The following is a 13,103-nucleotide window of genomic DNA, read 5'->3' on the forward strand; positions in this document are numbered from 1 at the left end:
TCCACATTTTATGGAAAAAGGAGGCATCGAGAACTGGTTGGTATTGAGAGGCATTTGGGAAAGATAAAAGTTTCCAGAATAAAAGGAGATTGTATAATGAAAAATTGTATAAAAATACATGATGAAAGGAAAGGAAAAATGCTAGGAGTTTCATATAAATATATGATAGAAGATCAAGAGTTTATGATAAGAGCTGTAATGAAAAATGGCAACAAGATGGAGTAAAAGACGTAGACTTTATAAAACAAATAATAGAAAATATAAATAAGATAAAAATAGAGAAATATGCAGAACTGGAGAAGAAACTAATGTTAAAATGGTGCAGAACAGCAAAACAATTGGAATATATGATAAGTGGATTCAGCCCAAAATGTTGGCATTGTGGGGATAAAAATGCAATTCATACCCATATGTGGTTACAATGTCCAGAGGTAAAACATTTGTGGGAAAATGTTATAATGTACATGGAAAAATATGTGAAAGTAACATTAAAGATAAATATAGATCTGTTATTTATAGGTATACTGGAACATACAATAATAGAACAAAGAGAATGTTATTTAAACTTATGATCAGAGCGGCCCATGCAGTAATAGCATTAGGGTGGAAAGATAAAAGAATTTGGACAATACAGAAATGGGTGGAATATATATGGGAACAAATACAATTAGAAATTCTTGACATAATGTCAAGTAACCAAATATGGCAAGAAAAACAAAAGGATATGATATGGATCTGGACTGAATTTAAAGACTGGTTAAACGAAATTGGAATTACAGAAGAAAACTGGAAAAGAAGACTAGAAAGAATGGACCTGCTGCTGCACAAAGATGAAGGGGGAGGAGGGGGAAAGGGGGGTAAAAGGATGTGAAGGATGAAACATAAAGATGTATAGCACAAATCTGTAAAAATTCAAAATATCAATTAAAAATTTATTTAAAAAAAGGATATGGTTTGCACATACCCCACCCCCACGATGGAACAGAGACACACAGAGGATCCCAGACTTGAAGCCCATCCCAATAGCAGACTCCCAAGGCCAGACTGTTAGATAGCAAAGCATCTGCTAAAGCGAAAGCAACTCTATACTTCATGCCCTCCCAGCAAAACAGACTTGACAGAATTACCGGCACACTGCTGCCCCCCTCCTTTACAAAGCCAAGATTCGGGGAGTGATCAGAGCAACAGTTTTCTCGAGCCTATTTGTATTTTTTTTTGCATGACGAGCGTCATTGCTGGTCAATTATAATCAATGGGCCAAGGCAAGGTGGGAGAAAAGATAGTCTGAGCCAATAGTTAAGTATGGCCACCCATACTGTAGCCTCCATTACCATGAGGCCTGTTTTTATTCTCAAAGTAGCACTGGAAACACAGTTAGATTGTACCAGTTCCAAAAGGGCAAATTTGGTGAAAGGACCTAACTGGGCATCATACAGGAGTTAATCAATTGACTTGGCTTCAAACAGTTTGAATATAATTGGTGAATTCCGTTTTGACGGCTGGTGCGAACGGGCGGGCGTTTCAGCGCTCCGTGAAATCCCTCCGTTTATTTTTGGGTGAGCTAAGGAGCAGACTCCCAGAAAGAGGGGGGGCTCCAGGAAGGTTCAACGAGACCACCTGGAAAGAGGGGGTCTGAGAACGGCGTGTCCGCAAAGAGTTTCTGCCGGCATTTCAAGCCCACAGGGAACGAGCGGGAGAGGCGAACCGCGGTGTAGGCGGGAGGGGCGAGGAGCTGAGGCAACGGACAGACGAGCGGCATTGCAGCTGGACTTATAGCGGACAACTTCAATTACAGAAGGGAGGAATTGGCTGCATCTACTTCACCAACCATAAGAGTTTCAAAACGCAAGTAACTAGCAGTAAACAAATCCAACTAAATAACTAAGGAAGATCAAAAGAGAGTGGGCGGAGGTACAGAAGGAGGGGGAATAGTTAGACGAACTAAAGAAACTTACATAGATAGTGAACAACGGCTCTGAAAGGTGGAGTTAAAAGCTTCTTCCAAAGTGTGGAACGCAGTTTTTATATACTGCACTGAACATTTAAGTAGAACTAATAGAATATTAAGGGAGAAAGCCAAAGACTTTGCTTAGTAAAAAGTGAAGCGTTCCCGGCTGGGCGCGTTTACAAAATACTTTCTCTGTTTAAAGAGACAGTAACAGATCTGGAAATCTGACTAAGGGTGTCCAATCAGACTTACCAAAAATGTCAAAAGGCACAAGGAAGAATAGTATCCCAGACAAAATGGAGAGAATGGAAGCAGATAAAATGGATCAAATGATGGACATGTTGAAAAACATACAGAAAGAAACCAGCTCAAGGTTTAATGACATGGAAGATAAATTAACTACTCTGAATGTAAATTATAATAAAATGAATTTGAACTGTGACAAAATGGTGAATGAATTAAGTGTCCTGAAAGAAGAAATGAAATGTTTAAAAGGAATTGACTCCAAGGTGAGAAAAATGGAACAACAACACAAGGCAATGGAAGAAGAAATAAACTATCTGAAAGTGGACTGGCAAGAAAAAGAAGGATTGATTAACAAAATGAGAGATCAAATGTTATTATTAGAGGTACAGAAGAAAGAAAAGATTGAGATTCAGAGGAGTCATGGAAATAGAAAAAGAAGATGTGAGAGGAATGATTATTAATAATGTGGCAAAATACCTAGACATGGAGGAAGAAGTGATTGAAGAAGATATTGAAAGGGTAATCAGACTGAGTTATAAATGAAAGGAAGAAAGGTCACATGATATATTAGTCTTCTTTTCAAGAAAAAGAACAAGAGATGAAATACTGATTAAGAACTCAAAGACAAAAATGCAAATAGAAAAAAAATATTAATTTTGAAGGAAATTCCAACAGAAATAATGAATAGAAGAAGAAAATATGAACAACTGACAAGGTTCCTGAGAGAAAATCATATAAGATTTAGATGGGATCATCTGGAAGGCTTAATGGTATTTCATCACTCAAAGAGAACCAGAATTGTAAATGAACAACAGGCTGTGGACTATTTGAAAAAACTGAAAATGGACCTCAAAGACTTATATAAGGCATCGATATAAAGGTTTAATTAATTTTACTACTAACTATTTATTTATATATTTATTTATTATTCATTTATTAAAATATGTCTGAGGTCAAAATAATTTCATGGAACATAAATGGAGCTAATGCTCCACAATAGAGGAAAAAATTATTTCACTACCTAAAGAAGCAGAAACCTGACTTGGTATGTCTGCAAGAGACTCATATAAAAAAGGAAATGAGCATTACTTACAGAACAATAAGCTGGGAATGAATTTCATTTCAGCAAATAAGAAAAAAAGAAAGGAGTGGTGTTGTATATAAAAGATCACTACAATCCTAAGGAAGTACTGAACGATGAGGAGGGGAGGTATATAGCAGTGGAAGTGGACTGGTTTGGAGAAAGATTGCTGCTGGTTGGGGTATATGCTCCAAATGAGAAGAAAGGAATATTTTTCAAACATTTAGCTGATAAATTAATGGATTTAGAATACGAAAACATGTGTTTAATGGGCGATTGGAACAGTGTAATATCTTTACAAATGGATAAAAAAGTTTCAGATAAAAGAAAAAAGGTTAAGGGGAAATTACCAGAAACCTTTTTTACCATGAATGAAAATTTAGCAATAGAGGATATCTGGAGGATGCATAATGGTAACAGAAGGGAATATACTTATACATCGGATTTTTTAAATCCTTTGTGCACCTGGAGAAGGGAAGAAAGGAATTGGAATGCTTTATAAAAGAAAATTTGACAGGAGAAGTGGAAGATGACATTGTTTGGGAAACATGTAAAACTTACATGAGGGTTTTTTTTCATAAAGGAAGGGTGTAGATGGAAAAAAGGAAAGGAAAAAAGAGTGAAAGAATTACAAGAGCAAATGAAAGAATGGGAAGAAAAAATACAGAAAGAACCAAAAATAGTAAATTAAGAACAGAACTGAAAAAATATGCAAAATCAGATGTCTATGTTAATAGTAAATGGGATGGGGAAAAAAACTAAAATATGCCCGATTAAATAACTTTGAAAATGCCAACAAAACAGGGTGATGGCTTGCCAGGTGATTAAGACAAGAAAAGCAAAGAAAAAGAATAACTCTCTTAAAGAAAGGGGACAATAGTTTTGCAAAACAATCAGAAATAATGAAGAAATTCATGGAATATTATGAAAAATTATATAAAGCACCAAAAATAGAAGAGAAAATAGAGGAGTACTTACAGGAAAAATTGTAAAATAAAATTAAATGACCATCATAGAGAAATACTAAACAAAGAAATTTCTCATCAGGAAATAATAAAAGCTATTAACAAATTAAAAGAGAGGAAAGCACCAGGCCCGGATGGATTTTCAGCCTTATTTTATAAGGTATATCAAGATCAAGTGGCCAAAATGCTACAAGTTGTAATAAATAATATCATAAACAAAAAACAAGTCCCCAACTCGTGTAAAGAAGCAGTGATTACAGTGCTGCCAAAAGAAGGACAGGACTTAACATCAGTCAAAAATTACCGCCCCATTGCACTCCTGAATACAGACTATAAAATTTTTGCATCTGTATTAGCTCAAAGATTTAAAGAGGTACTAACAGAGGTGATAGGGGAGGAACAAAATGGATTCCTCCCAAACAGATTTATGAGGAACAACATAAGGGTTGTAGTAGACTTAATTGAATACTTAAATAAAAGAATTGATAAGCCGGCTGCCTTAATTTTTCTAGACATGGAAAAGGCATTGGACTCAATATCCTGGGAATATATGATTACAATTCTAAAGAAGGCAGGGTGTGGAAACAACTTTGTAGAATGGATATCAGCCATATACGAAAATCAAATAGCAAAGATAAGAGTGAATGAAGAACTTTCAGCAGCAATAAATATTAGAAATGGATCAAGACAGGGTTGTCCCTTATCCCCACTTCTATTTATATTTGCAACAGAAATATTAGCAACTAAAATCAAGGAAAAAGAGAATATTAGCAGCATAAAAGTTAACAAAATGGAATATAAAATAAGACTATTCGCTGATGACATAATAGTGATGTGTGAACATCCATTAGAATCAATTAGATCCTTGAAGTTAATCTTAGATGAGTTCGAAATCTCAGGTCTTAAGGTAAATGAAAATAAATCCAATGTAATGTTATTTAATGAGAAAAAACAGACGGAAGAGAGATTACAGCAAATTATGAATTACAAAATAGTGAATAAAGTTAAATACCTGGGTATAGTATTGGCTAAACAGAATATTTTACTTTATAAAAATAATTACGAAATTGTTTGGAAAGGAGTACAAAAAGAATTGAGTAGATGGACCAAGTTGAAATTAACACTGTTGGGCAGAATAGCAGCAGTCAAACAAAACATTTTGGCAAAAATGATTTTTCTTTTTCAAATGATTCCCATCATAACGAATAACAAATGTTTCCAACAGTGGAAAAAAGAAATACAAAAATTTATTTGGGATAATAAAAAACAGAATTAATTACAAAAATGTCTGTGATAGGCAAGAAAGAGGAGGACTAGGAGCGCCAAACTTAAAAATACATTATCAAGCAGCAGCCATGTTGTGGATAAGAGACTGGATGGGACTAGAGAACAAACAGATCTTGAATGTAGAGGGATATGACTTAATTTATGGGTGGCATGCCTATTTATGGTATGGTAAAGTTAAGGTAAACAGGGAATTTGATAATCACTACGTGAGAAAAGCTTTGAGAATGGTTTGGGAAAGTTACAAAAATTCAACATATACGAAGACACCATGGTGGATATCCCCGCAAGAGGCTATATCCCTAAGACAAATGAACATGGTATACAATCCCATCAGATACAAAAATATAGTCATAGAAAAGAACAACAAATGGAAGGTGAAGGAAAGAGGAGAAATTATAGTAGATGGTCAACAATGCCAGTGGTTCCTCTATCTTCAAATGAAAGACAAATTTTTACAGGATGCTCAAATGGGCTTTGAATTAAACAAATGTGAATTATGGGCAGCTCTGTTTAAAGAAGAGAAAGGCGCAATTAAAAGAGTATATACTATATTACTAGAAAAGGAAACGGAATCAGAGAGAATAAAAAATAATATGATAATTTGGGCACAGTCAATAGGGCGTACAGTTGAATTAGAGGGACAATTTATGGAAAGAGATCAAATTTACACAAAATATTAATTTAAGAGAAAATTGGATTAAAATGTTTTACAGGTGGCACTTGTGCCTGGCTAAATTAGCCAAAATGTACAAGAGTGAATCCAACAGATGTTGGAGATGTAAGAAGGTTGTTGGTTCATATAAACACATATGGTGGGAGTGTGGAAAAGTAAAAGGATTCTGGACAGAAGTTCAGGATATGATAGAGCGAATTACGAATATAAAATTTAAGTTGACTAAAGAATTTTTGTTACTTAGTATTTTGGATAAGAGGTTAAGAAATACGTTGAAATATAAAAAACTTTTGTTATATATGGCTACAGCAGCAAGGATACTGATAGCCAAGAACTGGAAATCGGAGCAGGTGCCTGCAGTTGAAGACTGGTTGAACGCCCTAACAGACTATGCAGCAAACGACAAACTTTCATGCTTATTGAAAAATAAGAATAAGGATTTTATTGAAAACTAGTCTCCGTTCCTGAAATATATGAAAACTAGAAAAGAATGTAAAGATATTAGGAGCTGTTGTACTATTTAAAACAAAAGGCAAGGACTAAATACATAAAGATTATTCATTTATTTTTATGTAAATATATGCAAGAACATAAATGTAAATATAAATTTGTGTTGGATTATGTATAGAAATATGACGAAGTTAGGAAAAGAAGAAAGTTTTAAGTAAGGTAAAGAATAAAGCTTATATTCTAGGAAAGAAGCTAGTAGGAAGTCAGAATAAGATACTGCTTAAATAATGTAAAATAGAGGAAGAAAAAAGAAATTTAGCAGAATAGTAAGGAAGATATGTTATATAAGTTCTATAAGATGATGCGTAATGTTAGCTAATGTAAAAAGGAAATAGGAATAAGATGAGGAAGTAGATATGATTTAAGTGAAAGGCATTTGTAATATTTTAAAAGCACTTAAACAATGTATGTTTAATTTATGTTGATTTATCAATAAAATTAATAAAAAAAATTTAAAAAGAATATAATGGCCACCCTTTGTCTTAAGGAATTTAAGCTAGAATTTTGGAAGAATGTATATTGTGAAATTCATTGGATGACTTTCACACTGGCTTCCGGTAGTTTGGGGGGGGGGGGTGAACTCCTTGTTTCAGAATTATTTGACCTTTTGAAAGTGAGGTGGATTCATGTAAAAAATTCTGACCATTGATACTATAGACTCTGGAGCTATTGCTGCATTCTGCTTTTTTTTAAAAAAAATGTTTGCCGCTGCTTTTGTAAATTGGTCTGATGTTTAAATATTTGGAAACTGGATGCCTTTAATAGTTTAGAAAATTAAATACCTTAACATGTTTTGCTATTTGACCAAGTCACTGCTTTGAAATCTGGATGAAAAGATGTACATTTTTTTGTAACTGGATGTAACTTTTACGCTATCACTATAACAAAGGTCTAAAATAAACTGTAATCCACATTCAGTTGTGCTTGCACTCCATTTTCTTCACTCACAGTACATAATTCAGATCTTGTGCAAGCTAAGAAGAAAAAGGTGAGAGAAAAGATTTGGGTGGCTGGATGGCTAGAAAAGAGTAATGGCCTCCTCTGTTTTTAATGAGCAAAGAGACTAGGAAATGTAAAGGTGTAGGGGCCCTGTTTGTCTTTTATGGTTGCAACCCTAAAGATTGAGCAATTCCACCCATCAAATTTATAACGAGTTGCAGTTGTTCTAAATGATTGGAACTCATTGTAACGATTGCAACTGGTTATAAATATGCTGTGCAAAATCCACTATTGAGTATTGGCTGTTTCTGCTGCAAAAGAAAAAGATCAACCAAAGCCTTATGCTGAGGATTGTGGGACCCACACAGAAAAAGTCATGATGGACAATGGTTGCAATAAGTGGGGAATGATGCAAAATTGGTCCAGGGAAGTCAATATTGTGTGCTCTGAATGGCAGTTGTTCTCAGGGACCTCAGAAAGAGGTCTTTCCATCACGTGCTAACTGATCCTTTTAACTGGGGGTGATGGGGATAGAACCAGATACCTTTTGCGTGCAAGGCAGATGACCTACCACTGAGCCAAAACCCTTCCCCTAAATACAAGCCTGTGAAACCCTGAGTGAGCTCTTGTACAACAAAACTGATTGGGTGTGTCATCTTTCTTTAGGCAGGGACAACTTGTCATGCTGAGTGAATTGTTGTATGCATCCTTGTCATAATGGCCGTTTTCCGCAACGGGCCCAGGTATATCCTGACGGCCTGGCGGCAGTAAAAATGCTGCGTAGCTCCCAGGTGCGCCCGTTCACATTGCGCCGCTGCTGCAACGCAGCAGCGGTGACCTGACTCCTCGCCTCCCTTCCCAGGGCTGTCATGCCCCAAACCGTTCTAAACAAACAACTAACCTTTAAAGGGTTGCTTGTTTTGGCATACGTCTTCCCGGCGGCGCGGTGCATGAAGCGTCTTCTCCTTTACATCACCCAGTGCATGCTATTTGTCAGGGAGGAGGAAGTAGAATCCCTTACTTGTTATTGTATGCATCATTAAGCAGAGCCCGCCTTCCACAATACATGTCCCAGAACATCTTACGTTGAAACCACTTATAAAACATTTACTGCATGTTACGGCATATCCTAAAAAAGAAAGAGGGAATTAGTTTATTCTCAGCATTCTTTATAAACATCTCCCTTAGTTGAAGGGTCATTAAATGAATTGTGGCTTCCTTAAAATGAAACTAGGACCTCTTCCACACATGCTGAATAATGCACTTTCAATCCACGCTCTTTGCACTTTGCAGCTGGATTTTACTGTGCGAAATAGCAAAATGCACTTGCAATCTATTGTGAACATGGACTGAAAGTACAATAATCTGCATGAGTGGGAGGGACCTATGATCTACTAATGGCAGGACAAGGCATCGCTGGGATGAACCAGGTCTTACATTCCTGTTACATGGTGCGTGCCTATGAACACATGAAGCTGCCTCATATCAAATCAGGGCATTTTTTTCAGACTGGCAGTGGTTCTATATGTTCAGTTTGAGGACTTTCACATTATGTACTGCTTGACCCTTTTTACCAGATTTGCCAGGGATCGAACGTGGGACCTTCTGCATGCCAAATGGACACTCTACCACTGAGCCACAACCCTTCTATGCTTCCCACATCCTGCAAATGAAATCAGATAGAAAGTTGGGGAGTGATGGAATGGCCGGCAGGAGAACCAGATCATGATGCCAAGATCTGGGAATCACGGGGTAAGCAGCAGTTTTCATCAGTGTCAAGAGAGAGGTGATGTTGAAAGCTGTGTTTATGCCCCTGCCCAGGGTTCAGTAAACTGCAGTCACTGAAGAACACTCAGATTGGACACACTTTGCAGTACAAGGAGTTTTGAAAATCCAACTGTTCTTTGCCTTGAGTCATTGTACCCTTGGCTAACAGGATGTGGAGCAAAGAGAGCCAGAGAGAGACCCCTCCTCTCATGGTTGTCTACAACTAGCTTGCCTTGACATTAACAGGGATTAGGCGAGTGGGTTATCCTCACAATAGCCAAAGTACATGGTGGCCTGCCTGAGTGTCAGTCTTTCAGAAGATATTTCCTCCAGAACATTCTAAGTCGCTTTTCCAGTTAAAACAGCAGCATGGGGATTTGTTGCTTTTAAAGAAGAAGGGGAATCAAATAGATGAAAAGTACCCGCACACTAGAAAACGTCTCTCTCCTTACCTCATGTAGGTGGGACTTACCTCCTTGTCCAAGGCAGATGAAAACTAAGACCACAAGTAGCCAAGCTGGAGCCATGGGTGTCTCTTATCCAAGAAAAAGCCCACTGCACCAGCTAGCCTTGTGGTGTAGAGACAGACCTTGTCAGAAGGCCGTGTGCTTTTGAAAAATCTCTTGCCCAACCTGGGCTTAAGTTAGGCAATTTAATGTAGGGGCTCTTGCAGACGTTTCAAGTGCTGCTTTCAACAGCAGTTCAACTTAAACCATGGGACCAGCTGCTCAACCAGAGATATCAGTTAAATAAGGCCAGATGGGATGTTATTGGCTCCTGAGGTCACCTGGTCCTCCTAGAATTAAATGGTCCACTAACCTTATATCTGGTGACCCTCCCCACAGAAGTGATGCAGAACAGTAGGCAGTGTTCCTGCAAACATCCCTTGACTAATATCACATGGAACAGAAGTTTCCAAAATAATGACAAACAAGATTTTGGAGGGATCAACTTTAGAGAGCCACAGCTCTCTTTGTCAACAGTGTTCATGTTGAATGAGCTAATTTGTCGTCCTACTGACTGACCTTGCTGTTTGAACATGATTTTAGTTTTTTTAAACAAATATCTCAGGGAATAAATTGATGGCAAGTGATAGTAAGATTTTATTTACATGGATGAAATTTAAAAAACCCCACACATTTATGGTGCAATCTTAAACTGAATTACACCCTTCTAAATCCATTAAAGTCAATGGAATATTAGAAGTTTGAAAATAAGTTTAGGACTTCATGGTTTATTTACTGGTTTCATTTTTTAAATAATGAAAAAAACCTCCTGCTGAGTTCCTCTTTTTGGACACTGAAAGAGTATTTGTCATATTGGGCTAGAAATATCTTTGGTTTTCTTACAATGAGATTTAAAGCCCTACACAGTATGGGATTGGCATACTTATAGAACTGTTTTTCCTGGGACAATTCCCAAAGAACACTTTATTCAGCGAACAATAATTTGCTGGTGGCTTTTTTGGCCCTGTCCCAGGCTGGTGGCATGCTCTGTCCTATGGGACCAGGTCTCTGCAGGATCTTATGCAATTATGCAGGACCTGTAAGACAGCGGCCCCTTCCACACAGCACATGTATAGTAGGCTGCAGTTGGGATAAAGTAGCAAATTTGGCTGGTTCCTTCAGGAGACTCACACCAGCAGCCCTACAGGAAATAAGTGCCCCTATCCAGAGCAAGACCAACCACCAGAGTGCTCCCCATTGAAACCTCTACTACAGAGCCAGCTGGGCATAACAACAAGCCCCATTGAAGTTTGTGGTGGGAAACGTTATTTTTTCCCACTGTAGAACTTGCTGGAGAGCCTGGCAGATTCTCTTCTTTGCAGTGCCTTGTCTCCATTGTAGCCAATGAGGAATTTCTGAGTGTGTCATCAGGCTGCACATTTTTCAAGGTAGAAGCACCAGACTTCCAAGGTGGCTCCAGGAAACCCTCCTGGTAATAGCATCAAGTTTTGGTGAACTTTGCTTTTGGGGGCAGTGGGAGGGGGTGGGTTGAGGGAGTTCTGAGAGAACTCAGCCAGCAGACTTCATGTGTAGAAGTGGGGACACAAAATAAGCCTTTTGGGGGCCCACAAAATTGAATCCCCAAAAGCTAAGTTCACCAATGGAGACAAGGCACTGCAAAGAAGAGAATCTGGGCACATTTTTTGGATGCCTGTCAGGGCTGCATTTTTAAAGCTACTGTCACTAACATTTCAGGATCTGATTTGGGGACTGTCCTGATGACACCCCCCCCCCAGTGTTTGGTGTAGTTTAGTTCAGGGGGCCAGTATTACGGACCCTCAAAGGGGTAGCCCCCATCTCCTGTTAGCTCCCATTGGAAACTATGGGGGATGGGGCACCCTTTGGGGGGTCCATAACCTCAGACTCCCTGAACCAAACGTGACCAAGCTTGGGTGTTACCATCAGGACAGTCTCTGGATGAGACCCTGAAATGCTGGTGTCAATAGCTTTAAAAATGCACCCCCCTGCAGGCCAAAATGTGAAAAACACCAAAAATACCCCCAAAAGCCAGGATACTTTGCATTCGGACTCATTCATATGTGGGATAGGACATATTCAGCCAATTTTGGCCTGAATATGCTCAAATTTGCCCAGATTTGGGCTGAATTCAGTATTTGTTGCACCCAAATCTCCAAGCATAGAGAAGACTACTACGGATGAAATCTTATTACATTCACAGAATCGAAACTGCTGAACCCTTGGGACCCAATTTAAATTTTGACATGATTAGTGCCTACAGCTGCCCCAGTTTTACATAGTGATTAATAGCATGATAGGTTAATGTGCTATCAAAGGACACAAGCAGGTGAACACTGTTGATTTGTGAAGCAATGCTGTTCCTGGATGATAATCTCTCTCTATATATAAAGAAAACCGTGAGTTTGTTCCTGATGGTCTAGCACAGGAACTGCTGGGCCAACTCCTCTGAAAATTCCCAGCCACTGTAGTCTGCCAGGCAAGAGTGTTTTTAGATGTTCACATACCAGAAATTTCACACCTGGCCCAGGTAAAACGTCTTTTTCCTGGCGCTCCATGGTAAAGGACATGCAGCTGGCTGTGTAACTGTCATCCTTAGAATGTTCATGCAGCTTAGAATGTTTGCTCAGATGGCCAGATATGAGCAGTGAAAACAGTACATAGGTAATAACTTGAGTGGAAGCGAAACTCATACACACGTTGCCATGTGAGATGTCAGGTGGGGTTCCCTCCTCACACACAGGTAACTTTCACTCTCTGTGCCTCACCCACTACTACCACACAACACACATACTCCCATACACATTCAGCTCATCTTCACACTCTTCACTCTGCCCTCCCTCACATCCAATAACACCTTAACTACTTCCTCACCCATAATCCACACCCATATTGAACAAGATTTCTTGTAAAAGATACCTGGAGGGAGGGAGAGGGAAGGGACGGAGGGGGAGGCATGCAAGGGAAGAGAAGTGAGGGAGCGGAGAGAGTGAGGGGTGGGATGCAAGGGAGGGGAGGGAGCCCAGCATCTGTATATGACCCACCCACCCTAGCAGAGGGAGAGAGAAGGGAAGGAGTGGCGGCGTGGCATGGCGTGGCATGCAAGGGAAGTGAGGTGAGGGAGGGGAGAGAGGGAGGGGTGGCATGCAAGGGAGGGGAGGGAGGGACCGGCCAGCCTAGATTCCCTGAATACTGAGGTTACAGT

The sequence above is a fragment of the Sphaerodactylus townsendi genome, linkage group LG03, assembly GCF_021028975.2.
Source record: "Sphaerodactylus townsendi isolate TG3544 linkage group LG03, MPM_Stown_v2.3, whole genome shotgun sequence".
In the NCBI taxonomy this organism is placed as follows: domain Eukaryota; kingdom Metazoa; phylum Chordata; class Lepidosauria; order Squamata; family Sphaerodactylidae; genus Sphaerodactylus; species Sphaerodactylus townsendi.